We start from the raw sequence: 27,418 nt of genomic DNA on the forward strand, positions 1-27,418 counted from the left end.
CCCATTATTTTATTTATTTCTTAAGAGTTTACCCTAAGAATCAACTATCACTCCTTCCTAAGGATTCATACTAAGGAATAGACACAAAGTCACCTCGTGACCAGGGTTTATACAACGGGCACTAATTCCATAGCTTCCAAAGTTTATTCAACATGTGCTAAGTCCATAGCTCTCATTTATCGACAGTATTATTTACAGGTGTTCTTTCCTGAAATACATGTCAATGGGTTTTAGAGTACAACAAATGAACATATAGTTCATTACACCTACAGGTTGCGGGCCTGCTAGTGTTCCATAGACTGTCTAGAATAGTCCATGGTTGTCATCCATACTCTGCTGGATAACGGGGGCCAACAATTTGGGTAATTGATTCTCTCAAATTTTCACCACTCACCCTCAACTCATGATCAATATTATTGATCATCTCCTTTATCCAACTCACCTTTCATCATACCCACTATTTCATCTACCCATGTTTTACCCAACATTTTTCGTAGATAAAAAGCATATATAGTTTAAAACTTGTATAAAACATCAATTCAACAATCACCTCAATTAAACAATTAGTATATTTACACATAACACATATTTCAAGGTAAATACTTCATATCTATGTGTAAATTGAAAGTAACTACACACTCACTTGATTTAATGAAAACCGGGCAGCAATTCGTTTCCTAAAACGATCGTTTCTAATAAAATCGGGAGTTTTATTGAGAAACCGGGCTCTGCGAAAGGTCGGGCTTCGAAACCGAAAAGATAAATTTTCCAGACTTCACGGGCACTTCGTGGCGTATTCTGGGGCTTATAATCGATACCGGGGCTTCGGGGGGTGATAATATGAAAGAAATATGGAGAAAGGGGCTAAAAATGACAAGTTTTCAAAATACCCCCGGGAGGTCTCGCACCCTTCTATTTATAGGGAAGGGCTTCTGATCGGACGGCTAAGAAGGAAGTACATGTCGCAGATCCGAGGGCTCGCAGGCGAAGGCTCGCACGAGGGCTGCGCGTGCGAAGGCTCGCTGGCAGTCTGTGATTGGACCGAGGCATGTGTCCGATGCGCAGGTGGTCAGCAGGTGCGAGGGTCTCGGTGGCACTCGCTGATTGGACCGCGGATTCGTCTTACACGCGCGAGGCTCGGAGCTAGGTTATGCGAGGCTTGGAACACGCGGCAACAGGGCGAAGCTTCGGCTGGGGAGCTGGCTGCTTCGGATTGGGCCTCCTCCTCGGTCGAATCAGAAGAGGACACGTGGCTTCGCATGACTCAGCTGTTTCGGTGACTCAGCAGCCTGGTGACTCAGCAAGAAACGTGTCACATTCTAAGCGAGGGTGACGTGGCAAAGTGTGACTATGCAAATTTTCTCGATTTTCGCGCCAAAACTTCTAAAATCCATAACTTTCGCATACGAGTACCGTTTTTGACGTTCTTTATATGCACGCGTAGCTAAAATTACGATCTACAACTTCCGTTTAGACTTCGTCGGCTAGTTTTGACTTTAAATTTTATATTATTATTTTTAACAGACCGGGACAGGAAATCCGTTAAAAATTCATAACTTCTTCATCCGACGTCCATTTTCGTCAGACTTTTTACCCTTGTGCTCCTAATGACGAAACCTTCAATTCTCGTTTAGGTTGTGACGGCTAAAAATCGCTCGATCTAAAATTCGAGTTTTTAGTTGTCTACTGCTAAGCTGAAACTTCGAAAAATCATAACTTCCTCATACGAAGTCAGATTTGGGCGTTCTTTTTATCGAAGTTCTCGGTTTAACGAATACTACGAATTTCATTTAGTTTACTAAGGCTAAAAAGTAGTTTATCACCGTGCCGGTTTTGTTGCGAAACTTCGACAGGTCATAAATTCTTCGTTATAACTCGGATTTCGGCATTCTTTATATCCCCGAAATCCTTATTTCGACCACTACAACTTTATGTAAAGATATCGGGCTTATCTCATACTTTAATTTTGACGCTTATTTTTATTTTTAATTAATTAAACCCTAATAATTAAGCATAAAACACATAATTCACATAAAATTCACATAATTCCTTTTCATTTCTTCTAAATGAGTTACAGAGGTTAACCTAGACCATTATGTCAATATTAATGCCTAGCCTAGAAACACGGGTGTTACAACTCTCTCCCCCTTAGGATGATTCCGTCCCCGGAATCACACAACGACAAACAACTACGGGTAGCGACTCACTATGTCACTCTCCGTTTCCCAGGTGGGATTTGGCGCATTTATAAGTTTCCAATGTACAGGCACTAAATCGACTATCTTACATTATAACTTCTTAGTCTTACGGTTAACGATTGCCTCAGGTTCTCCAATTAACCTCTTGTTCTCGTCCAACCTTAATTTAGAAATGGGAATTATGTCGGGCACACCTCCCGTGAACTTTTTCAAATAACACACATGAAAGGTGTTATGAATACTCTCTAGTTCTTCCGGTAATTCTAGCTTGTAAGCTTGATTTCGGATTCTCTGAAGAACTTTAAATGCTCTAATAAACCTTGGACTCAACTTTCCCCTTCTACCAAATCTTATAAGTCCCTTCCACGACGAGACTTTAAGTGAAACCGAATCTCCAACTTCGAATGATATCGGTTGTCTTTTCTTGTCAGCATAGCTCTTTTGAGCAGCTAACATCTTTTTCCCTAATCACTTCCAAGTTTTCAGCAATCTAATGGACTATTTCAAGTCCCATAAACTGCTTTTCCTCGGCTTCCAGCCAACATGATGGCATCCGACACTTTTTCCCATGCAAAGCGTGATAAGGTACCATCTTGACACTTAAGTGGAAACTATTATTTATAGGTGAATTCTACTAAAGGTAAGTGTTCATCCTAGTTACCTTGAAATTCTAGGGTACATGCTCTCAGCATATCCTCTAATGTTTGAATCGTCCATTCGCTCTGACCATCGGTTTGCAGATGGTAAGTTGTATTCAAACACAACTTGGTACCCAATTTCCTTTTATAGACTCCTCCAAAAACCTTAAGGTAAAACGGCTGTCACGATCGGATACAATCGTTAACGAAACACCATGAAGCCTCACAATTTCCTTCACGTAAGAATTCGCAAGTTTATCCAGAGACCATTTCTCTTTGGTTGTTATGAAAAGCGCATTCTTAGTGAAGCGATCAACGACCACCCAAATCATGTCGTGACCGTTCCTTGTTCTGGGCAGTTTAGTCACAAAATCCATGGTGATGTCTTCCCATTTACCCATGGGTACGGGTAAAGGTTCTAAACTCCCATACGGTTTCTGATGTTGTGCCTTAACCCTAGCACAAGTTACACACTTGGCCACATACTTAGCAACATCGAGCTTCATCGTCGGCCACCAATAATAGGGTTTTAAATCCCTATACATTTTTGTACTGCCGGGATGAATCGAGTACATGGTCTTGTGAGCTTCTTCCATCAGAAGATCTCTTACTCCGCCCGTCTTAGGTACCCAAATCCTATCTTGGAATACCTTCAACCCTTGGTTGTTTGTACCGAATACTAACGTTTTGCCCAAACGTTCTTCCTTTTGGTCACTTTTCTCTAAAGCTTCCTCTTGAGCTTTCTTTATACTTTCCACAATTGTCGAGACAACTTCAATTCTCAATGCTCTTGGCCTTTTCTTTTCAAGGTTTACCTTCCGACTGAGAGCATCAGCAACCATATTTGCTTTACCAGGGTGGTAAAGTATCTTGCAGTCGTAATCCTTGAGTAACTCTAGCCAGCGTCGTTGCCTCATGTTCAATTCCTTCTGATTAAAGAGATATTGAAGACTCTTATGATCAGTGAAAAGTTTACACCTTGTGCCATAAAGATAATGCCTCCATATCTTTAGGGCGAATACTACCGCTGCCAACTCCAAATCGTGAGTGGGATAGTTCTTTTCATGCTCTTTCAATTGTCTTGATGCATACGCTATCACCTTATCCATTTGGGTCAGAACACATACTAACCCAACACCAGAGGCATCACTATAAACTGTGAAGTCATCAAATCCTTTGGGTAACGAAATAATTGCTGCTTCACACAACTTCTTCTTTGACTTCTCAAAGCTTCCTATGCTTCTCATTCCAAGTATAGACAGCTCCTTTGTGGGTCAAAGTTGTCAATGGAGTCGCGATCGAAGAAAAGCCTTGGATAATTCAGTGATAATATCCAGCTAATCATAAAAAGCTTTAGATCTCCATAGGACTTTCAATTGTAACCTTCGAGTTACAAAATAAATCCTTATTGAGGACTCCTCCTTCTTCTTGTAATAAGTATTTTCCTTCATTTTGTTGTAACAGACCGATGGGTCATGTTCTAATGATCTCTCATTGTATACTGCACTACTTAGACTCAGATCTCCTAGGGACAAATTTCAGAACAACTTATACCTTCCTTCATGTTCTAATGTGATACAGTCACCGTTCAACATGTATCATTTCTAACTACCAACTTCTTTAACAATGAGTGCGATACTTCTATTGATCGCTTTTCTCATCTTTCATTTCAATCTTCTGGCTTAAGTCAAATGTTACATCGAACTTGGTTCTCTGAACCACATAATAAACTCATCGTAGTCGGACTCAATTTGATATGACCTCTAAGGTCAGAATAACAATCATCTTCTTAGTCATTACCGAAACGATGGTAACGACAGACTAGAACAAGACGGAATCAAATAATAGCTTCTTGGTAACCTTGTGACTTTCCCTGATCCAAGTGCGAGTCATGTGCTTCCAGTAGTATAGATCTCTACTACTATTCACACTTACTCATACTCGTCCCAAGTACTATCTTGCAGTCCCCAATTCCTAAAATCACAAAACAATTTAACACATACAAATGTGTCCAATTAATCATAAAATTTTCCTAGACTCTACTAGGACTTCTTTCACGTGTATCTTCAATGATCAACTCTACTTCAACTTGGTTGGTGATGGAAATTCCAGATGATTGGGACAACTTCAAAAATTACACCAGCCATTCTATTCATCAGACGACAAAACCAGGGTTTATTTCCTTGAAATGATTACACAAAGTTTCAAGTTTACCCTATATTATGCCTCTCATAGGCTAAACTACTTGTTACTATTCACATTACTACTTCGTAACTTGATCTTCGGGTATCAAGTCTTGACTTCTACTTCCTAGTATTATTAATCGCTTCGTCAAGGATATCCTGAAATTCCTTTGGCATTGATGGTGCACTTGGCCTTGTTACTTCATTGTTCTTCTGACAATTCTTAGAAATATGGCCTTCTTCTTTACATCCATAGCACACCTCCTTGGGAATCGTACACTTATTGGCGTAATGCCCTATTTCTCCACACTTAAAGCACTTCACCTTCCCGTCACAATTCCCAGAGTGTTTATTTTTTCACTTCCCGCACCATTTTCCTTTATCTCTTCTTTTGCCAAACTTTGAGGATATGTTGCTCTTGTTGGGCCTTGAAGACCCCTCAAATTTCCTCTTCTTGCCAACTTCAACTTTGTTGGCGGTTGTGTCATTGATCATTTCCTCAATAGACTTAGCAACCCTAATAGTTGCCTCAAGAATAGATTTCTGACCTATTGGCACAATAAGTTCATCCTTACTTTGTTGAAGTAAACGTTTTGTTTCTTCCATCTCTTCACCTAACATCGTATGTACCATTGCCTGCACTCCAGTCATCGTGATTGGCTCAGGCTGTGGATTATCACTTCCGAACCCACTTTGAGTACTCGACATTTCGATCTATACACCAATCGTAGGTGAATTTAGATCTTCATTTTCGTTAGATGTTAAGTCTTCAAAACGTTTATATGTTAGTTCCAATATTGTAGTCATACGTTTAGAATCCTACACACATAAGGTTTCCAGATCCGGTCGGCAACAGACCATAGATCCGAACAAATAATAGCATCATTATAGCTATAACACAACATTTAGCACATAAAAGCATTTTAGGCATCCTTCCTAAAATAAACTAGGGCTCGTGTCTAAATTATGGTAGACACTCATCTCACAATCATCACTTAGCATTCTAAGTTCAAGTCTAGAAATTCTACAATTTCTTAGTTCGCTTAAACTAATGCTCTGATACCAACCGTGACATCCCCTAATTTCTCGGCCAGAAAAGACCGATTTAATTTATGCTTTTTAAAATCAAATCAGAGAAATCTTTATAAAAGATGTTGCGGAATTGGTCCCCAAAACAAAATATGATAAAAGTTTGTCAAAACCTTTCTTTAAGAAATATATCATTTCCTTTTATATCAAAACCTCGGGATGTCATGTTCCGATACAGATCTAAAGCATAAACAAGACATTATAAGCCTTACGACAGTTATTTGTAACTACTGGCCTATAATCCAAAATTCACTCATCATCATCATCCGACTATGCTCGGGGTCCTCTACCTGTAATATAAACAGCTGAGTGGGTCAGGCTTCGAAGCCTAGTGAGCATATAGGGTTTTCAACCCACAATACATAAATTTATTATGTTTAAACATCAATCAATCAACCGAATTACCCCAAACCCCATTATTTTCTTTATTTCTTAAGGGTTTACCCTAAGAATCAACTATCACTCCTTCCTAAGGATTCATCCTAAGGAATAGACACAAAGTCACCTCGTGACCAGGGTTTATACAACGGGCAATAATTCCATAGCTGCCAAAGTTTATTCAACATGTGCTAAGTCCATAGATCTCATTTATCGACAGTATCATTTACAGGTGTTCTCTCCTAAAATACATGTCAATGGGTTTTAGAGTACAACAAATGAACATATATGGTGGTTGTCGAGGCCAACACAAATAATAACCCTAAATATTACACACTAAAATAGTGTATAGTGGTAAAGGGATCGAATCCACGGAGATTGGTTCAATTTATAACTCTATGAAATATCTCTTTGTAAAAATACTTGTAAAATGACAATAAAAATAAAATGGGGGGTTTTGGCGTTTTGAAATATTTGAAACAAACTAGAATTAACTATGATTTAAATAGACAAATGCAACAAAGATAAGAGTTTGATGTAAAATCAATAAGGGAGAGATGGTTGACTTAAAGTTTCCTCACTTTGACTTTTGATGAACATATCATTAGAATCCAATGGTGCAATACTTTGATTTAAATCCTTAATTTGGCTATAGTAATCCAAGGAGCTTGAGATTACCTAGACTTTTCTTAATTGTTGAAATGGCTAGAGAAGCTCATAACAATTTCCTTAGTCAAAGTCACTAATTCCAAATAGCATGTAATTAGTGAAAGTCAACTAGCATTAAGAACCAAAAAGTCACCAAATCCAAGAGGGGTCAAATGCTTTCACCACCATGTTGGAGGAAATGTTTTTATGATTGTGTGAAGCAAAAACAACACAAAAATCATTTGTTGCTTGCTAATTTGAGGATCCTTTACTTAATCAAGAAATTAGCCAACTAATCACCACAAACACATTTAAACTCATGAACTAAAACATACAAGTAGTGATAAGATGTTAAAACACAAAACATTCCCATAAAGATTTAAGAACATGTTCATGGATTCTTCAACATTCAACAAAAGTTCAAAGGATTAACCAAAAGTCAACCAAGATTAGTTTAGCCAAGCATGGCTAAACACAAAGAAACAAAGTTAGAGAAATTTGTACCAAACATTAAGCAAGAATCAAGAGGTAAAAATATGATGTTCTTCAAGGGTTCTTGGCCTTCAAAAGTCTCCAAAACTCCAGAGAGAATCTTCAAAAATCGGATGTCCAAGAGTGTGCAAAAGATGGGCACCAACCTTCCTCAAATAGCTCAAAAGAAGGATTCCCGAAATTGCCCCTGCAGGGCCTTGCGCGACCCGCGTGCTGCTGCGCGGGTGGGTTGCGCGGGTGGTACCTGACATGGGCTCCTTTGAGATTTTGGGCCTCTAAAGCATATCCCACTAGCCCAGATCGAATCCAATCACCTCCTAGCCCATTTTCTTCAAGTTTTTCTTCATTTAAAGCCCAATTTGACCTCTCTAAATCCTCCAATGCTCGTGAACTCGTCCGATTAATAATTTTCATACGCTTGAATGTTCCCCCGCATCTTTCAAATTTAAAGCTCAATTCTTCCAAGCCTTCAAGCAATTGACAAGTCCACCCCATGAATCACCTTCATAGCCATCAAGCATGAAACCTCCAATTCCCTTCAAGCCCAATCGCCTCGCAAAAGTGCCGCCCCGCTAGTTTCCAAGAAAATCTGCAATAATGCTCAAGAAACTAGAAAGTACCCCGAAATGGTCATAAAAATAACAAAAGGGAAAAAAATGCATGAAAGCTAACTAAAATGCGAATGAAATGTACTAAAATAAACTATAAAAATAAGTAAATAAAATGAAGCTATCAATATAGTTCATTACACCTACAGGTTGCGGGCCTGCTAGTGTTCCATAGACTGTCTAGAATAGTCCATGGTTGTCATCCATACTCTGCTGGATAACGGGGGCCAACAATTTGGGTAATTGATTCTCTCAAATTTTCACCACTCACCCTCAACTCATGATCAATATTATTGATCATCTCCTTTATCCAACTCACCTTTCATCATACCCACTATTTCATCTACCCATGTTTTACCCAATATTTTTCGTAGATAAAAAGCATATACAGTTTAAAACTTGTATAAAACATCAATTCAACAGTCACCTCAATCAAACAATTAGTATATTTACACATAACACATATTTCAAGGTAAATACTTCATATCTATGTGTAAATTGAAAGTAACTACACACTCACTTGATTTAATGAAAACCAGGAAGCAATTCGTTTCCTAAAACGATCGTTTCTAATAAAACCGAGAGTTTTATTGAGAAACCGGGCTCTGCGAAAGGTCGAGCTTCGAAACCGAAAAGATAAATTTTTCGGGCTTCACGGGCACTTCGTGGCGTATTCCGGGGCTTATAATCGATACTGGGGCTTCGGGGGGTGATAATATGAAAGAAATATGGAGAAAGGGGCTAAAAATGACAAGTTTTCAAAATACCCCCGGGAGGTCTCGCACCTTCTATTTATAGGGAAGGGCTTCTGATCGGACGGCTGAGAAGGAAGTACACGTCGCAGATTCGAGGGCTCGCAGGCGAAGGCTCACACGAGGGATGCGCGTGCGAAGGCTCGCTGGCAGTCTGTGATTGGACCGAGGCATGTGTCCGATGCGCAGGTGGTCAGCAGGTGCGAGGGTCTCGGTGGCACTCGTTGATTGGACCGCGGAGTCGTCTTACACGCGCGAGGCTCGAAGCTAGGTTATGCGAGGCTCGGAACACGCGGCAACAGGGCGAAGCTTCGGCTGGGGAGCTGGCTGCTTCGGATTGGGCCTCCTCCTCGGTCGAATCAAAAGAGGACACGTGGCTTCGCATGACTCAGCAGTTTCGGTGACTCAGCAGTTTGGTGACTCAGCAGGACACGTGTCACATTCTAAGCGAGGGTGACGTGGCAAAGTGTGACTATGCAAATTTTCTCGATTTTCGCGCCAAAACTTCTAAAATCCATAACTTTCGCATACGAGTACTGTGTTTGACATTCTTTATATGCACGCGTAGCTAAAATTACGATCTACAACTTCCGTTTAGACTTCGTCGGCTAGTTTTGACTTTCAATTTTATATTATTATTTTTAACAGACCGGGACAGAAAATCTGTTAAAAATTCATAACTTCTTCATCCGACGTCCGTTTTCGTCAGACTTTTTACCGTTGTGCTCCTAATGATGAGACCTTCAATTCTCGTTTAGGTTGTGATGGCTAAAAATCGCTCGATCTAAAATTCAAGTTTTTAGCTGTCTACTGCTAAGCTGAAACTTCGAAAAATCATAACTTCCTCATACGAACTTAGATTTGGGCGTTCTTTTTATCGAAGTTCTCGGTTTAACGAATACTACGACTTTTTTTAGATTAATAAGGCTAAAAAGTAGTTTATCAAAAGCTCATTTTTTACGACACTCGGCACCGTGCCGGTTTTGTCGCGAAACTTCGACAGGTCATAACTTCTTCGTTATAACTCGGATTTCGGCATTCTTTATATCCCCGAAATCCTTGTTTCGACCACTACAACTTTATGTAAAGATATTGGGCTTATATCATACTTTAATTTTGACGCTTATTTTTATTTTTAATTAATTAAACCCTAATAATTAAGCATAAAACACATAATTCACATAAAATTCACATAATTCCTTTTCATTTCTGGTAAATGAGTTACAAAGGTTAACCTAGACCATTATGTCAATATTAATGCCTAGCCTAGAAACACGGGCGTTACAAAAACATTTTCGGGGTTGACTCCACGTTGAGTATCAAATCCAATGCACATAGTAAGTAAAGTAAAACAACCACTACATTGCATATAGAAAAGTTTACATTTGTTTCAAAAGTAAAGTTATACATGTGATACATAGTATATATGAACAAAATGAGACGAGTCTTCTAAGCCCTCCGTCTTCGCCAAAGGAAATAGTCGGGTACCTGTCTAATGCAAACCTGAGAATACAAGCAGTTTGAAAATCAGCATAAAGCTGGTGAGTTCATAAGCGGTTAGTTTTTCTGAAAATATACGAGTTCCTTTGGTTTCCTGAAAAAGTGGTTATCCAAGAAAATCCCATATTTTCTTAAAAGTTGGTTACCAAATCCAAAATGTAAAGTAAAAGATGTACACTGAAAACATAATTGTTCTTGTGAATTGTAAAGTTTGATATCTAAATTGTTACACGTTTCTGGTTATGTATTACTGTTACCCAGGAAAAATCCTATATTTTCCTACATGTGTGTGTGTGTGAACTGTTACCAATTCTGATTATGTTCAGTATTATCCCCAGGAAAATCCCATATTTTCCTGAATGTGTGTGTGTGAATTCTCCTGAAAGTTTGATTATCCTTAAATGTACATTAGTTTTATTACGTACATAAAACTAATAATTAAGTGTGAAGTGTTCATAATCATGATTGCGAGTTCCATAACCATACTTCAGACCAGATATGACTCGGGTCGGGGCCAGTATCCTTTTTATGACTTTCATCACCCTTGAACCTTTCGGTTCGGCTGTAGCTAGCATCCAGGTGCGGGATTGTCAGTCCCGTATAGATCTATACACTCAAGTCACGCTCCCTATCTATGAGATTCTGGTTACAGGTGCGATCCTCCACTCGCGTATCTCTGTGGAGTGTTCACCGAGGACGTGTCTCCAATCTTTAAGATTACTCTTTACTCTCGTGCCTAGGGGGAGTAGTATCTATGGCTGACTAAGTTCTAATGGTTCCTGTCCCTTACACTCGAGCCTAGGTGTTTTGTTAAGGACATTACAAATGTTTATGTTTTCTAATGGTGTCTGTCCTTTACACTCGATCCTAGGTGTTTTATTAAGGACCATACAAATTTTTTATGTTTTCTATGGTGTCTGTCCTTTACACTTGAGCCTAAGGTGTTTTATTAGAGACATTACAAAGGTTTTATGATCTCTATCAATATAAGTGTGAACAATCAATTGTGAAACATAACAGTATATAATAAGAATTGAAATCGTTTAAACAAACAACTCTGCAAGTTAAAACAGTTTGTTAGTAGGTTTTCAATTCTTAAAAGTGTGGGAATTATGAAACCATTTAAGTAAAATAATGAATTTAAGTACAAGATATTCTTGTACTTTTGCTTGTATTCCCCCCCTCCCCCTGAAAACATTTAAAAACCATTGAAAAGGGTACGGGTATGAACTCACCAGATGAGAAAACGTGTCGGTTCGGACGCTAAGTGTCAATTCGAGGCTTGATAACACGCGAGGTTCCTATGTAATATGAAATGGTATACAAATATATCTAATTAGATTTTAAATTACTAATTAGATATGATATTACACTCCAATGAGCGAAAACACTTCAAAACGAATGTTTGGAGTGACCCAGGTGACATATACGGACGTGTATTGATGCGTGGGACTTGGGAATTGAGTTTACTCTTCAAGAGTAAACTCCTTAGGGAGATTTCAGCCTTATACACTACTCACACATGAGTTCACGGCCGTGAACTCATGTTGGCAAGGTTTATGGTGCTTAATGGTCAATAACACTTGAGGGATGATTGGGATGAATTTATCTAAGGCTTGGGATGGAATTAAATCACCAATAACACCATTTAAGGGAGTTTACGGCCCTAAACATGGATTTTACGGCCGTAAACTCCTATACCCTCTTAGATTGATGATTTAATGGCCTTAAATTAATCACATGTGATTCCAACAATTTTTACAAGCCTTGGTATGAATTTAGGGCACCATTTAACATGATATTATGAGTTTACGGCCCTGGAACTATTTCTTGGGAAGCTATGGCCGTAAACTCCTAAATGGGAGGATTTAATCATGTTTAAGGTCCCCAAACTAATTTTGGTTGGTTCTAGGATTTATTCCAAGGCTATTTGTGGGTTTACATGGCTTTTTAACACTAGAAAATGAGTTTACTCCCCATGTATGAGGTGTTTACGGCCCAAGCAAGTTCTTGGGCAGTAAACTCAATGTTAATCCTCAAATTTCATTTTTAGGGTGTTCCAAGTCCATTCCATTAAGTCATCTAGCCATATCTAAAGTCTAATTGTGGTTTGGAAGGGTTTTGTTGCTCAAAAACCCCATTTATATGAGTTTACGGCCTAGGACTGTTCTAGGGCCGTAAACTCATGATAATGGTCCTAATCCATGGTTTAAACTCGAATTTAAAGGCTAGAGGGGTTGTATAACAAGTTAGGGAAGATACCATGGTGATTAGAAGCCTTAAATTTGAGGTTTTGGACCCTTAAACTTGGTTGAGGAGAGAGGTTAAAGAGAGAGAGTTGTGAGATGAAGCAAAAGCTTCAAATGGAAGCTTGGATCACTTTAAATAGTGTCTAAGTTCGGGACACGGTGGAATTCTACCCGATACCGGCGTTAGACGGGGCTTTTGGTCGCACCTAATTAAGTTTCCGTAACTTGGTATGGTTGATTCTATAAATGTTCCGATTACTAATACGGGGTGTTAATAATGAGTTCTAAATGTACTAGGACACCCATTAAGTCATTTTAGATAATTTCAATTTAATGACTTAATTAAATGGCTAAATTGGAAACGAATTTGAAAACGGCAGTTGGTTGATCGAAATGGATTACGAAAAGGGGGTACAAGCAATGATACGAAATTTCGGGTTGTTACAATCGTCCTCCCTTCGAGATGTTGTACGGGAGGAAGGGCAGGACCCCGATATGTTGGGGCGAGGTTGGCTAGAGGGTTATAGGGAGCACCGATGTAGTGCTCAAGACGACAGAGAGGATTCAGCAAGTCCGGATCAGGCTTCAGACTGCTCAGAGTCGGCAGAAAAGTTATGCCGATAAGTGCCGATCGGACCTAGAGTTCTAGGTCGGGGATATGGTTCTCCTGAAAATGTCGCCATGGAAGAACGTCATCAGATTTAGGAAACTAGGCAAGTTGGGCCCCAGGTACATTAGACCATTCAGGGTCTTAGCCAGAGTGGGCAAGGTGGCGTATAGGTTGGATCTGCCAGCCAAACTCAGCCAGATCCACAGCACCTTCCACGTCTCCCAGCTGCAGAAGTGTCTGGTGGACGACTCAGTAGTGGTACCCTTAGAGGATATTCAGGTCGATGACAGCCTAAATTATATTGAGCGGCCAGTAGCGATCCTCGACCGGAAGTCGAAGGATCTGAGAAATAAGAGGGTGGAGCTAGTGAAGGTGCAATGGCAACATCGGAAGGGCTCGGAGTGGACCTGGGAGCCATTGGATGAGATGATGGAGCATTACCCAGAGCTTTTCCAGGATCGAGCAACAGACTTCGAGGACGAAGTCTAAAATAAGTGAGGGAGATTTGTAGCACCCGATTCCTGGTACTAATTAATTTAAGCATTTTTATGATTTTCTCTAGGACTCGACGAGTCAGAGGACCCACTCATCGAGTAGAGTCGAGATCCGCAGGAATCTTAAGTGAGCTACTTGACGAGTCGGGAGACGGACTCAACGAGTAGGCGTTGTGCGAGTAAAACCCTAAATCTAAGGGTTTGCATCTATATAAACACCTTAACTCAGCCTCCCTTATCCCTAACACTCCCTTAGAACTGAATATCCAAAACCTATCCGTTTGTGTGTGTGTGTGTGTGTTAAGGCCATTTTGGTTCTCTTGGTTGGTTTGTGAAGCTTGGAAGGAAGGAAGAAGCTGAGAAATTCGAGTTGCGGCTTGTTGATTCAGAGATCTTACTTCATTTTCAGCTTGAGCAAGGTAAATGCCCCTGTTTTGGTCTTCCTTTTTGGTTGTTCATCTTTAGGGCTTAGATTCATGATGCATTTAGGGCTTCTTAAGCCATTTTTGGATTTGTAAGGTGGTTCATGGGGTTCTACTTCCAGATCTGAGTCATTGGAGGGGTCTCATGGCATAAAGGTGCCAACTTTATGGCCATGAGAGCCCCATGCACTTTGTAGAGCACTTTCTATGGACTTTTGAGCTAAAAACCCCATGCAGGTGCATCAAGTTTGGAACTTTATGTATAAAATGGACATTAGGAGGCCAGATCTATAGTTTTGGTGTGTTAAATCCCATTTAGATCGACTGTAGAGAAATGGTCAAGGTTGGACTCGGCGAGTCGATGCGCTTTCAGCCATCTTAAACCTTTCTGCGATGGCCAGTTGTTAGAAAAGGGAGTCCCATAACTGTTTAGACGTGTTGGGAGACCTGGAGTTCATGGGACTCGACGAGTGCTAGAACAGACTCAGCGAGTCCAAGGCAATCTTCTTATGTTTGAAGATGAACCCGACGAGTTGTTCATACAAATTGGCGAGTAAAGGTCAGGACTTGTTCATCAGATGAAGGTGAACTCGACGACTTGTTCATACAAGTCGGCGAGTCAGATGAAGGTTCATTGATGTTCGTAAAGAAAGGGAACCCGTCGAGTCGTTGCCAAACTCGACGAGTAGAGTCATGGATAAGGACAAGTAAAGGGTAGGGACTCGACGAGTTGACGGCCCAACTTGGCGAGTCGGTTCAAATGGAGGTTGACTTTGACTTGGACTTGGTTAGGGGTAAAATAGTCATCTTACCCTAAGAGTAGGTATCAGTTTCTGACTGAGTGTTTTGTGGGGATTGTAGCTAGAGGATTTCTGGAGCAGCAGCAGACAGAGGTTTCCCATGCAGAATATCAGCAGCTACTCGTACAAGGTGAGTTACCTTCCAGTATGGGTGGGTCTAAGGCCACAATGCCAGCCCACCAAAGAGGAGAATTTAGAAGATGATTGTCTTTGTGATAATTATCTGAGTCTGGTTATTTGCTTTAGTAATGAGATTTATCTGTATGACATGTTATGTGTATAGTAGGGATCAGTTTCCCTGATAGCGTTCCTTAGGACCGAAGGGTAGGTCAGTACCCGGATATGCCAGACTGTATATTTATATCTTGTTGATGTATGCTAGTGGTAGGGGTGGAATAGTCCCTAGTTACCGGTTGGAAGATAGTGATGACAGTTACTGGTTGAAAGATACCGATGGTGATGGTTACCGGTTGAAAGATACCGATGAAGATTACCGGTTGAAAGATATCGATGATAATGATTACCGGTTGAAAGATACCGATGGAAGTTACCGGTTGAAAGATAAAGACGATATTGTATGGTATGTGGTATGATGAGGGAACTCACTAAGCTTTGTGTTTACGGTTTCAGTTTTGGTTTCAGGTACCTCTTCGTCTAAGGAGAAGGAGCCGGCGGCGTAGCATCGCATCACGCACACACACACACACACATGATTCCGCATCTGACTTTCTGGGATTGTACTCTGATTTTCATTGTTTCTGATGACATGGTTTGGGACACAATATTATGATTTTGTAATGTGTTGCTTACTAACAATGTTATGGTAAAATGTTTTAAAAATTATTAATCCAAAAATGAAATTTTCGGGCTTGAATTTTGGGATGTTACAAGTTGGTATCAGAGCCCTGGTTTGAGGGATTCGGACACACCCTCGGGGGTGTCTGGACTCAAACCGAGGGACTAAAAGATTTTTTTCAAGAAAAATGGTTTTCTAAAATCTAAAAGGGAAGGATTTTAAGAAAGACGACGTGTGTGATGCATGCGACCGACCGGGCTCAAGTAAGTTTTCCCCAAGATACCCATACTTGCTATGTTATGTTATTTGGTTTTGATTTAGAAAACTGCATGCTAGAATAGGACTAAGGATCTAGGAGGATGCCTTGTGTGCCTGACATATGATTATGTGAAATGCATGCTAGTTAGGGCTAAGGGTCTAGGGAGGATGCCTTATATGCCTGTTGTATGGGATGTATGCTAGGACTGCTTAGTCAGCAGTAAGATGGCATGTGTAGCTTATGCCTGGTTTGGTTACCTAATGCACAAATGCTGCTTGCTTTGTGCTATGGGGGTTATGGCCATCTTCAACTAGCTAAGGAACGGATATGTAACAGTATCCGCAAGTTAGTTAGGAGGAGGTGGTGGGGACTCCTAGTGCAGCTGATGGCGGAGGGTAGGTCGGAGAGTGCCCTAGGGAAGCCTAGGATGAGGTTAGTGGAAAGGGTAACAGTAAAAGGGGCTTGGTGAAGTCGAAGCAATCCTTGAGGAAAGTACGGGTAGATGTGGAAGTTAGTATGGGCCCGTACTACTGAAAGCAGAGGACCTATACTCGAATCAAGGAGGGCCTAGACGGAACCTGGAATATTGGAATGTGTGTGGAACCTCTAAAAGTATATGTTACCCTGACATTCGTATGTTTATTTTTAGAATGGTGATCACGCGACATGGAGCAGGAGGTTTAGCATCTGGGTCAGAACCGGGCTCGGGCGCAGGATCCGGGCATGTGGATGATGGGTTACGTGAGTTCATCGCGTCCGAGATCATGAGGGGTATCCTTGATGCGACGCCATTTATTTTCGGGTCGATCAAGGAAGGGATCATTGAGCTGATGGAGGATCGCCTCAGGGCGTTCAGGAGTGACATGGCGGTCAGCCAGTCAGGATCACGCACACTGTCCTTTAAGGACTTCAGAGAGAGTGGTGCGCCTGATTTCCATGGGATGAAAGACCCCATTGCTGCTAGGAGATGGATCGCAGACATCGAGTCTGCGCAGCTGACGAGCTTCTGCCTAGAAGGGTCGAAGGTCCGTTTCGTTGTTGGGTGTTTGAGAGACAGGGCCAGAGATTGGTGGGAGTCGGTTGGCGACTCTCTGGGAGCCTCGGCTATTCAGGCTATGACCTGGTCAGACTTTGTGACCAGATTCAGGGCGGAGTTTGCGCTAGCTGTAGAGATTCAACAGTTGGCCAGGGAGTTCTTGGACATGAGACAGAATACGGAGACTGTGGCGGAGATCACCACCAAGTTTCGGGAGAGGGCATTGTTGGTGCCCCAGTTTGCGGGTGATGAGGACATGAAGAGGATCCGCTACCATGACATGCTACGATCTGAAATCCGAGACCATGTGAGTTTCTCAGCTTGACCTACCCTGGATTCCATGATTACCAGGGCTAGGGAGAGGAAAATTTATCTGGAGCACATCTGGAAGAGGAAGGCAACGGAGGGGCTGACGATGGGGGCTTCGGGGAAGAAGCCCAGGGGATCCGATGGTAGGCCGAAAGGCCAGTCAGGGCAGGACCGCTGTGGGAAATGCGGTCAGTCACACGAGGGAGCTTGTCGCACTGGGCCGGGTTCAGGCTGCTATAAGTGTGGAAAGGTTGGGCATTTTGGCAGAGATTATACTGCCCCGACTCATGCGATTCAGATATCTGACCTGATTTTCTTTCATTGCAATCAGAAGGGCCATAAAAAGGCCAATTGCCCTATATTGAAAACAGCAGCAGCGGTGCCTGCAGTGGCGCCGACTCCAGCGACAGCACAGGTTATGGATGGCGGGAAGGCCAAATTAGAGGCTCAAGTGGTTCAGAGCAGAGCGTTTCTGATGACAGCCGAGGAGGCACGCGCTGCACCCGATGTGGTGACGGGTATGATTCTTATTTTATGCTTTCATGTTATGTCGTTGTGATTTTGATATATTATGTGCCTTGCTTAGGATCGTTCCATGTGAATGGTATCCTAGTTCAGGTGTTGTTTGATTCGGGTGCCACTCAATCATTTGTCTCTCTTGAGCTTAACAAGAAGTTTCCGGAGTCTTCGGGCATGTTGGATTGCCCTCTAGAGGTCGAGATTGCGGACGACCGGTCGGTACGAGCGTCAGAGGTCTACCGAGATTGTGTTTTGAGGCCGTTCGAGGAACGTTACCTGGTAGACTTGGTTCCCATACCTTTGCGGGGGAACAAGGTTATTATTGGTATGGATTGGCTGAGCTCCAATGAGGCAGTGATCGACTACACGCAACAGTCACTACGGATTAGGACCCCTAGTGGGGGAGAGATGGTGGTTCATGGCGAAAGGCCACATCGAGGACCATCTCTATGTTCGGCGGCGAGGGCGGGGCGCTACCTCTAGCAGGGTTGCGCAGGTTATGTCGCCTACGTTATGGATACCCAGGAGGCGGGTAGGGCGACGGTGGGAGACATGCCCGTAGTGCGGGAATTTGCGGACGTACTCCACGAGGAGTTGTCTGGGATACCTCCAGAGCGACAGGTGTAGTTCAGGATCGACCTAGTCCCTGGTGCGGCTCCGATAGCCAAGGCACCGTATCGGTTGGCTCCTCCTGAGATGCAGGAGTTGTCTACACAGCAGCAGGAGCTGTTAGACAAAGGCTTCATTAGACCGAGCAGTTCACCCTAGGGAGCCCCGATTTTGTTTGTGAAGAAGAAGGACGAGTCGCAACGGATGTGTATAGATTATCGGGAGCTGCATAAGGTGACGGTGAAGAACTACTACCCACTCCCGAGGATCAATGACCTCTTTGACCAGCTACAGGGAGCATATTGGTTCTCCAAGATTGATTTGCGTTCAGGGTATCACCAAATGAGGGTCAACGAGGAGGATGTGTAGAAGACTGCCTTTCGGACCCGTTATGGTCACAATGAGTTTGTGGTGATGCCTTTCAGGCTCACCAATGCTCTTGCCGCGTTTATGGATCTCATGAACCATGTGTGCAGGCCGATGCTAGATCGGTTTGTGATAGTTTTCATCGATGACATCTTGGTCTATTCCAAGACACAGGAGGAGCATCTACGAGAGGTTCTGGAGACCTTGAAAAGGGAGAACTTGTATGTTAAGTTCTCCAAGTGTGAGTTCTGGTTGCGCGAGGTGCAGTTTCTTGGGCACCTTGTCAACCAGAACGGGATTTCGGTAGATCCGGCCAAAGTGGAGGTCGTGATGAGATGGGAGGTTCCGAGGTCTCCATCTGAGATTCGGAGTTTCCTAGGATTAGCCGGCTACTATCGGAGATTCATTCAGGATATCTCCAGGATAGTCGTACCCCTGAACAGGCTAACGAGGAAAGTCGTGGTCTTTCGTTGGGGGCCTGAGCAGCAGGTTGCATTCGAAACATTGAGGCAAAGATTGTGCGAGGCGTCAATCTTAACCCTGCCAAAGGGCATGGAAGATTTCGTCGTGTACTGTGATGTGTCCATCTTGGGTTTGGGCGCAGTATTGATGTAGAGAGGGCATGTCATTGCTTACGTTTCGAGTAGGATTGTTCACTATTTGGATAAAACCGAATTGTCCAATTGGACAATTTGGATCGGACTATTTGGTTCGGATATTCGGATTTTTGGATTGGTTTTTAGCAAAACCGAATTATTATTTTGGATTTTGGATTTCGGATTGGTTTTGGTTTATAAAATAAAAACCGAATAGTCCAAAAAAACCGAATTACAATTTATTATTTTGTTCTTTTTAATATATATCTTTAATAAATTATAAATTTACTAAATTATTCTTTTAATACATTAAAATTTTTCATCAATTATAATACTTTAATATGTACTTCTTATTAAAAAAATTTGTCTATAAAGTAGTAACTATAATATATTTTTCTTGATAGTTATTTATAAGTTTTAGTTCACAACTAATTAAACAATATTTTTTAGTTTATATTATAGAGTAAGTTAATACTAAAGTTATATATTTTTTGAAATGTCTTGATTCTTGAAAACCGAAATGTAAAAAACCGATCCAACCGAATTATACTTTGGTTGGATTGGATCGGATTTGAATTTAGTTTGGACTATTTGGATCTACGTTTTGAAAACCGAAATTAATTTGGATTCACTTGATCGGATCGGATTAAACCGATCCATCCAAATGAACACTCCTAGCTTCGAGGCAGCTGAAGCCTCACGAGGCGAACTACCCGATGCATGATTTGGAGTTGGGGTTGTTGTGTTCGCCCTCAAGTTTTGGCGTCATTACCTCTATGGGGTTCGTTGTACGATTTACACGGACCACAAGAGCCTGAGGTATTTCATGGACCAACCAAATCTGAATATGAGGCAGCGTCGGTGGCTTGATGTGGTAAAAGATTATGACTGTGAGATCCTCTACCACCCGGGAAAGGCCAATGTGGTGGCCGACGTGCTTAGCCGCAAGGCAGCGCCGATCAAGGATATCTGTCTGAGGATGACAGTGGTGACTCCGCTATTGGAGCAGATTCGGGAGGCCCAGCGGGAGGCCATGAAGGAGGAACATCGGAAGAGCGATCGGATTATGGGGCAGGTTTCCTCCTTCGACTATGACAACCGGCAATTACTGACACTACACCGTAGGGTGTAGGTGCCGTACCACGGGGGTGTGTGCCAGGTTCTGATGGAAGAGGCGCACAAATCTCGATTCTCCATTCATCCTGGGGCCACGAAGATGTATAGGGATCTTCGCCTGGACTATTGGTGGCCATGCATGAAGCGGGATATAGCATGGTACGTGGAGCAGTGCTTGACCTGCAGGAAGGTCAAGGCCGAGCACCAGAGGACACACGGCAAGATGCAGTTGTTGGATATTCCGCTGTGGAAATGGGAGGACATTACGATGGATTTTATCACAAAGCTTCCCAGGACCGCGCGAGGTGTGGATTAGATTTGGTTCGTCATTGATCGACTGACTAAGAGCGCTCATTTTATTCCGATTCAGGAGAGCATCTCGGCCGAGAAGCTGGATGATATCTACATCAAGGAGGTGGTTGCGCGGCACGGGGTGCCAGTGTCGGTGACTTCAGACAGAGATGTTCGGTTCACTTCCAGGTTTTGGAAGAAGTTTCATGACGAGCTGGGTACTCGTCTGCATTTTAGCACCGCCTTCCACCCGCAGACAGATGGTCAGAGTGAGCGAACCATCCATACTTTGGAGGATAGGTTGTGGGCGTGTGTCTTAGACTTCGGAGGTAGTTGGGATACTTACTTTCCGTTGGCTGAATTCTCGTACAACAATAGTTATCATGCGAGTATCGATCGTCTTCCCTTCGAGATGTTGTACGGGAGGAAGGGCAGGACCCCGATATGTTGGGGCGAGGTTGGCTAGAGGGTTATGGGGAGCACCGATGTAGTGTTCAAGACGACAAAGAGGATTCAGCAAGTCCGGATCAGGCTTCAGACTGCTCAGAGTCGGCAGAAAAGTTATGCCGATAAGCGCCGATCGGACTTGGAGTTCCAGGTCAGGGATATGGTTCTCCTAAAGGTGTCGCCATGGAAGAGCGTCATCAGATTCAGGAAACGGGGCAAGTTGGGCCCCAGGTACATTGGACCATTCAGGGTCTTAGCCAGAGTGGGCAAGGTGGCGTATAGGCTGGATCTGCCAGCCGAACTCAGCCAGATCCACAACACCTTCCACGTCTCCCAGTTGCAGAAGTGTCTGGTGGACGACTCAGCAGTGGTATCCTTAGAGGATATTCAAGTCGATGACAGCCTGAATTATATTGAGCGGCCAGTAGCGATCCTCGACCGGAAGTCGAAGGATCTGAGAAACAAGAGGGTGGAGCTAGTGAAGGTGCAATGGCAACATCGGAAGGGCTCGGAGTGGACTTGGGATCCGGTGGACGAGATGATGGAGCATTCCTTCCAGTGGGAAGAACAACCAGGCAACCACAGTGAACAAATGTTTGAAGCTTCATCCAAGGATGACAATGGTGGAATCCAACATTATTACCAAAATACCCACACCCTCTTCTTATCCTTGTTTTATTCGATCAATCACAATTTTCACTCCTCTTAGACTCAATCAATAGGTAAAAGTGTGCTTCCTTCTCCTTCTCTCTCACGAAGACGCAATTTTTTGGTTGGGGTTAAACAAATGAACATGGGTTGCAGTGTTTGTGGTAGGTTTCCTGGTTCTTGTGTCCGTGAACAGGGCATGTATATGACTGGTTTGTGATGCCGGAATGTTATGGGTCTGTAATGCAAAGGGCAAAATTGTAAAGAAAACAAATAGGACCGAGTCAGCTACTTTCATCTCACGTACCGGGTCAGAGGGTGCTGACTGAGTCTCATGTTTTTATTGCACATATCAAACATACTGATCCACATTAATCTGACCGAGTCATCCATTTTTGTCTGACCAGACCCGGTCAGACCCAAATCAAACAGACCCTTATTTAAATGTTCCCGATATTCTCTATTTCCTTGGAAATGGCGCTTAGCCTACAGGAACTGTTTATGATATTTTAAAAAAGGCAGAGGTTTTTAAGGAACTTTGCCCTAATCAAACGAAATTCAAAATGAGCGTGTGGTAATAATTCCATATTAATCCGCTTCAGCCACTCTAGTCTTTCGGAACCTATACCAAATGTTTAGAAGACCTATGTCCTATCCATTAGACAATGGACGCTTTTCATTGCGATTTTTTAGGATTGAGGGTTGGAACAAATCTATAACAAGAATTCTTGAATTCCTTGGGCATTCTTGATTGGTGCTGAACTAACTATAGTGCAAAGTCGTATCTCTTTGGTCAATAAGGTCCAAAAGGCTTATCGCTCCTAGGGGGTGCAGATGTAATAGACATATAAAAATTATTCAATAAGCCTTTCTGGAATAAATACTCGGCCGCTTGTGAACCCTCGGGTACTATTTTATTCAATGTTTGTTCAGTTACTCTTTTACCCGCAAAGGCAATGTAGGCATTGGGTTCGGCAATGATGATATCCCCCAACATACCAAAACTAGTTGTCACCCCACCAGTAGTAAGAGATGTAAAATTTGTACATAGAATAACTTTTTACTTGATTGATAATCATATAAACTAGAAATGACATCTATTATATGTTAATGACACTAAAAGGATATTAAATGAATGAAATTGGGATATGGATGAAATATAATGAAATAGAGCCACTTTGGGGTTCCCTATGAAAAGAGGCATGGAAGGGAGCCACTTCAAATAAGTTCCAGGAGACATCGAGGTGCCAAACATTCCCGTCGATGTGAGCTCTTGGGTAATATCAGTCTGTTATCCCTAGAGTAACTTTTATCCGTTGAGCGACGACCCTTCCACTTGACACCATAGGAATCACTAAGGCCAACTTTCGTCCCTGCTTGACGGGTGGGTCTTGCAGTCAAGCTCCCTTCTGCCTTTGCACTCGAGGGCCAATCTCCGTCCAGCCCAAGGAAACCTATATATAATAATTAGTTTATGTTACCAACAAAAATTTTGCTGATGTTACTTACAAAAGACTCTTAAACAGGGTAAAAAAACAATAGTCCAACCCAATTACTTTATTCACTTCCATTCTATCACCATACACACCATGTACTCTTTTCTTATCTTCAATTTATTCATTCCTTTTAAGAAAAGGACTAGCCATCACTCTTAGCCTAATCAATGCCTACATGGAGTGTCATTTGTTGATGTTTCCTACAAAAATTTTATGTTACCTACAGGGTTAGGCTGGTCGGTGTGAGCAACAACCACACCGGCGTTTTTAGTGAAAGAAGAAAAAACAACGTTATGGCAGTCGTAACGGGACACAACGCAATTGCGTATGACATCCCATAACAGTAAAAGAGGGGCAGTTCTTAGGCGTTCCACTCCTAGTAGCTTAAAAGACAATAACACAACCCAATTACATCACCTTACTCTATTCACTTTCATTCTATCACCATAAACACCATCTACTGCGTTCATATCTTCAATTAATTCACATTCCTAAGTTAAGGACTAGTCATCAGACTCGCAACATAATCAATGTCTAAATAGAGTGTCATTTGTTGATGTTACAACAAAATACTCTTAAACCGGGTAAAACACAATTCACTTCCATTCCATCACCATAAAGAAATTCATTGTGATGGAGCAATCATGGAGAGAGAGACCGTCAATTCAAGATGCCAAGGAAAATAAAAGTTAAATTGAGGAGTAGAAACAACATCCGGCGGTGTTCCAAAGAATTACAATGCCAGTTTGAAATCATTCATCTTCATTTTCTAGGTTTGAGTTTTCTTCATCTTCTTCCTCCCTCAGGTCTGCTTATCAAAGGATTGCCGGCGATATTACCTTAAAAGATGTATAACTTCTTTTCATATTGATATTCACGGGTTTGAATGTTTTGTTTTGGATATATGACCTCAATTTCATATGTTCTAGTTTTGATTTGTGGCTTTCATGATTTTTTGTTTGCGAATTCATTGTTTTTGTTCTTGAAATCATATGTTTTCAGTGTAATGGCATGAAATCATATGGTTCAAAGGAGTTCTTGAATTACTAATTTCCCTTTTGCTCTTTTTTGAATTATGGATTTCCCAATTGTTCTTTAAATCAGTTTCTATTTGGGTTCTTAGTCGAAGATTTAAGCATACACAATTCTTTAGTGACTCACAACTAGTCTTAAATAAAACTAGTCTTAACTTTAAAAGAAGATTAATCTCTATCTCTATCAAACAAGAATTGTTTAATTCACTTTGCTATGTTAAATCCAGAGCTAAGATTTGTAGGAAGTCAATTGCTATTTGAGGTTCTGTTGTTTTCAAAGAATTTTTGCTATTTGGGGAGCTGTAGTTTTTAAAATTTAAAATTTGGAGGTGTGCGTAACTCTGAATTGTAAAAACTGAAAACAAGAGCTTTAAACACCACCTTATTACAATAGGCTTTTGGAATTGACAACAAGGCCAGTAATATTGTATAAAACTACTGTCCTTTCTTATTTATCATTTCCTTTAAAAATCTCTAATTAAACAACACAACTATCTTACATATAAATATAAATGATTAAAAATTAAAACTCATTCAAAAGACGTTGCTCATATTCTATTGTAAATTTGTCTGTCATGCCATAGATATGGCATTCAGAACGAGGAATTTTTTATAATCACTGCAACATTTACAAATCCCATCCAAAGTTATTTAAATGTTTTGAAATTGAACAAGTGACATAACAAGTGGCCAAACTGTAAAAAATTAACATAGTAATAATATATAACACGTTTACGATATGGGTGCTCATATTCTATGGGTGTAAAAGAGTCTATCATGCCATCGAAATAGCATTCAGATATTAAATCTTTTTGTTTATAATCACAGCAGCCCTTCATTTAAACATCCAAATCAAGATTTAATTACTTTCAATTTTATAAAAATACGATTTTGTTATTAAATTGATCATTTGAAGCTCAGAAAGTATGCGCATCATTTCAAAGACAGTGTCTCATAAGTCCAGACATATAAAAATTGCATATTCATCACAGCAGCTCATGAAAATTTAAAAATCATTAAAATTGAACACGAAAAAAGAATCAAATAAAGTCTACAATCGACTTACATTAAAAATCTCAGAATTCGAATCCTCGTTGAGGATATTATGCAGACAATCAACATGGCATCATTTCAGACCGCCCGTCTGCTGAATCACATCATCGAAATTTTTCATTCAATGTAAATTGAATGATAAAATTACAAAAAAAATTAGTACTTTTTCAAAACCAAAATCATTTGTTTATAAACATGGAAAGCATCAGAAGATAATTGAGAGTTGTTTTCTACATGAAAATATTCAGTGTGTAGTATAAGATTGATGTGTCGCATCATTTGCCTTCCAAATCCAACAAAAACAGCTAAAAACCGTGATACAATCGTGAAATTAATTTACTTTAGAAGTGAATTACGAAAAGATTTAGGCATCAGATAATAAGCGGAGTTTTTAGTCACCATGGGTTAATCAGTGTGTTAAGCATAAAACTGAAATTACATCATTTGCCAATTCAAAGTTTCCAAATCCAATAAACAAAAATGTCAAGAACAAGGAAAAGTTTTATGAAATGAGAAAGAATATAGGAAGGACCATTTGACACTAAAGCAATCCAATGAAATGCAATGCGTTGGTAAGCCATCCTGTAATTAGCTATATGCATCAGTTATATCTCCTTGAATAATCTCGATTTTAATCCCAAAGAGAGGGTAAAACAGATGCAAAATTGTATTTTCCAAAATAGATAAACAGATCGATAGAATTTGAGAAAACATGTTTCAAATTAACGAGATAGAAACTAATTGATTAGCAGAATCATCTCGATCGTACCTTGAAGAGGCATAGACATTGATTTTAGTGTGTGTTGATCGCCGAAATAAACCAATCGAGATTGAATACTTTTGATGCTGAATGTATGAGAGATATAGGGGATTAAATAGGGTTTACAGTAGCTAGGGTTTGCATTTGCGATGGGTTCATCAGTTCGTTAATACTTAACTGGACCAACAAAAAGTTGGCCTGGTTGTGAACATCATATGGGCTTCAAGCCTGGAACAAATGACAATTATTTACTAAAATATACATATTTTTTTTATTCCATCGAAATAATCAAAATTATCAAGGAAAATGTTTGTGAAGACAACACTTTTTTATGTGTAGAATTGCTGTTAAATATTTGCGGGAACATTTTTTTTTTCTTGAGATTAATTTAATACGATTCTAACTGTCAAAATAATACTAATAGCTAAGCATATGTGAGGAGTAATGTTTTGCACATTAATGTCTGAATAATAATAGTTAAGCATGTTTGCATACCATAACTTTCTATTTTTTTTTCTACTTATCTTTCTATACATATAAAATACTTATCTTTCTATACATATAAAATGATGATGATAAATGTTTTAAATTTTTTAATGATGTTCATTAAATCATATAGTAAAAAAAAGCCATTTTTATTTAAGGGTTAAATAAAAATGATTTAACAACATTAAAAATATTGAGCACATAAGAACAAATTTCTACCATGCAATTTATTTGATTTAGGGTCCGTTTGATTTGCTTTTTAATCAGGTCCAAAGTGGACTGGGTCCAGAAAAAACTCAATTGACATGGTTGATACATCTTCTAAAAGGTTAGACTTAATCCAAATCTTGGACTCGGTCCAAAAAAATGTGTTGATACGGTTCCTTATGCTAGAGTGAAGGACTGGGACACATCGCCTCAGAAATATTCAATTCTTGTTATCCTATACACAATCATCTCCCCAAAAGCACATGTCGGAAGAAGAAATCGATTGCCTAGCCTCTGTCGGCTTCTACACAATACCAATCGCATCGGTT

The 27,418-nt window shown here is 40.8% G+C and overlaps 1 long non-coding RNA gene and 4 other non-coding genes across 6 annotated transcripts; all 5 read right to left on the bottom strand.

Moving 5' to 3' along the window:
• Positions 1 to 23,101: 23,101 nt before the first annotated feature.
• Positions 23,102 to 26,578, bottom strand: LOC145096783 (uncharacterized). 2 transcript variants are annotated; one of them, XR_013704071.1, is made up of 3 exons: positions 26,406 to 26,541; positions 25,650 to 25,727; positions 23,102 to 23,507 (listed from the first exon to the last, which is right to left on the bottom strand). It is a non-coding gene; the product is annotated as an uncharacterized LOC145096783 (long non-coding RNA). The 2 variants fall into 2 exon arrangements; XR_013704070.1 differs by lacking the exon at positions 23,102 to 23,507 and having other exon boundaries at positions 25,517 to 25,727; positions 26,406 to 26,578.
• On the bottom strand, positions 25,126 to 25,212 carry LOC145049126 (small nucleolar RNA snoR8a). Its single transcript, XR_013683240.1, has one exon. It is a non-coding gene; the product is annotated as a small nucleolar RNA snoR8a (small nucleolar RNA).
• On the bottom strand, positions 25,326 to 25,418 carry LOC145049127 (small nucleolar RNA snoR8a). The gene has a single exon (XR_013683241.1). It is a non-coding gene; the product is annotated as a small nucleolar RNA snoR8a (small nucleolar RNA).
• Positions 25,835 to 25,923, bottom strand: LOC145049110 (small nucleolar RNA R16). Its single transcript, XR_013683224.1, has one exon. It is a non-coding gene; the product is annotated as a small nucleolar RNA R16 (small nucleolar RNA).
• Positions 26,001 to 26,088, bottom strand: LOC145049109 (small nucleolar RNA R16). The gene has a single exon (XR_013683223.1). It is a non-coding gene; the product is annotated as a small nucleolar RNA R16 (small nucleolar RNA).
• Positions 26,579 to 27,418: the final 840 nt, after the last annotated feature.

Source organism: Lactuca serriola, chromosome 4, assembly GCF_051521515.1.
Source record: "Lactuca serriola cultivar US96UC23 chromosome 4, Lser_US96UC23_V15, whole genome shotgun sequence".
Lineage (NCBI taxonomy): Eukaryota > Viridiplantae > Streptophyta > Magnoliopsida > Asterales > Asteraceae > Lactuca > Lactuca serriola.